The sequence below is a fragment of the Amblyomma mixtum genome, chromosome 1, assembly GCF_055824585.1.
Source record: "Amblyomma mixtum isolate Tamu chromosome 1, ASM5582458v1, whole genome shotgun sequence".
NCBI classification, from domain to species: Eukaryota; Metazoa; Arthropoda; class Arachnida; order Ixodida; family Ixodidae; genus Amblyomma; species Amblyomma mixtum.
Window position 1 is genome coordinate 175,732,515 of NC_143012.1, and position 1,869 is coordinate 175,734,383.

The 1,869-nt window shown below is 47.8% G+C and overlaps 1 non-coding gene across 1 annotated transcript; it reads left to right on the plus strand.

Annotated features, from left to right (window-relative positions):
* Positions 1-1,162: 1,162 nt before the first annotated feature.
* Positions 1,163-1,235, plus strand: TRNAA-AGC (transfer RNA alanine (anticodon AGC)). Its single transcript has one exon. It is a non-coding gene; the product is annotated as a tRNA-Ala (tRNA).
* Positions 1,236-1,869: the final 634 nt, after the last annotated feature.

The following is a 1,869-nucleotide window of genomic DNA, read 5'->3' on the forward strand; positions in this document are numbered from 1 at the left end:
GGGTAGGGAACTCTCAGTGTTTGCGAGGGCACAGGTCTGTAACATATTTTTGTTTGCAAAGCTTGCGTATGTCCTTCAAGTCCTGCATTGTGCGAGGAGGAAGGTGCAAGCAATACACAGAATATTTGCAACATTCGTTTGGCGTTCTCAATGGGAGCCCTTGAGGCGTGACAACTTGTTCCTTCCCTTAGAGGGTGGTGGAGTGGGTCTTGTTCACCTGTTCGTGCATCAACTTGTTTCCCGCTTTTTCTTTTTTAAATCGGCAAACCACCCGTTTCTGGTAGCTGTGCTCATTAGGCGGCTTAGTTTTCATTTGCCTTACTTATTCGCACCGACTGTGCAGGCTCGTGAGGGGACTTTGTGGGGATTCCTCAAGGAGGTTGCTGACACTTTCAATTTCCTCACTGTGCGATTCTCTTTCGATTACCTGTATAGTCTCTCGAGAAAACAGATGACCCAGGCTCTCACTGAGTCTTTGTTCCCTACACCATTGTATCGGCAGCCTTATCTGGGGTCTTTGGACATCAGTGTTCTAAAGCGTGTTAGGCGGATGTGCATTCAGGCAGCCGCTAAAACGTTCTTTTTCAAACTACACACAGCGACGCTGCCTGTCAAGACATTTCTTAATGACAAGGGGATGTTTGTACCTTGGAATGTGAATTGCCGTCTGTGTAACGTGCCTGAGACCATTGATCATTGCTTTATCCTGTGCCGTGATGCCATGTTCTTTTGGGACATACTACAACGAACTCTCAAGAAGGACATTGAAATCACACCGTACACTATTAGATTTCTGCCTGTTGACAAAAATTCTGTTGTGCCTTATGATCTGTTTATGTTGATGGGACTATTCAGTCTTTGGAAAAGCCGTATGATGGACAGACATGCCGAGCCACCAAGATCGTCCAAATCTGTCTTTCGTGAGCAGTGTGCTTTGGTGAGGAGTGTATATGCTGCACGCGAAGAACCTCCAAGCTGGCTGCCGTGCCTAGATGCATGTGTGTGCCTCCCTGAATTTTGATGTTTTCATCGGGTTGCAGTGTTGAGTTAGGGCAATGGCGGGCTCCTATTAAGCAGCCCGGCAACTTGAGACGCGATCCAGTCTGATTGGAGTTTTCCTCCTTTCTACGGATGTTCTTCCATGCAATAAAGAAAAAAAGTCGGGGGTGTAGCTCAGATGGTAGAGCGCTCGCTTAGCATGCGAGAGGTACGGGGATCGATACCCCGCACCTCCACGACTCTTTTTTTTAAATCATATGTCGCGAGCTTATTATTTTTTTTTTGCCAACACATCTCTTCATCATCGTGTCGCTTAATTTTTTAGCGTTTTCAGGGTATCTGAAGACATTCATGCTTGTAGAGTCAACTGAATCAAATGACGGCCGCTGGACTACGTGGATAAGCCTGACCTTGTCCTCGTGAAGCCAGGTAGTTGATTACGTAACCAGCTCGGCTCGAGAAAAGTGGCAGGAGTGAGAGGAAACGCGGATCCTGCGCTCCATAATAGCACACAACTCCGGGCCGCCAACCTCTAAACCCGTGATGGTTTGCGAGAATTGGCAACGCGACTTAGTCGTTCGAGGAACAGTCTTAGGAGAGCGGACGATTTCGGAAAACCTTCAATCACTCTTTCGGACACGGGCTGCCTCGAAAAAAGGCAGAAAAGAGTTATCATGATGGAAGATGGCGAAGCATTTATTGAAAACATAAACACGAGCGCTTTGAAAGCATTTCTATCCAGTGAGACATCCAATGACTCTACAGTGAGATAGTTGCTGTGCAGTGAGAGGCCACTGAAAGCCCCCTAGCGGCCGCCATTGGTATCGTGAGCGAGCCGCTCGTTGCAGCTTCACGCTGCCACCGGAAGCA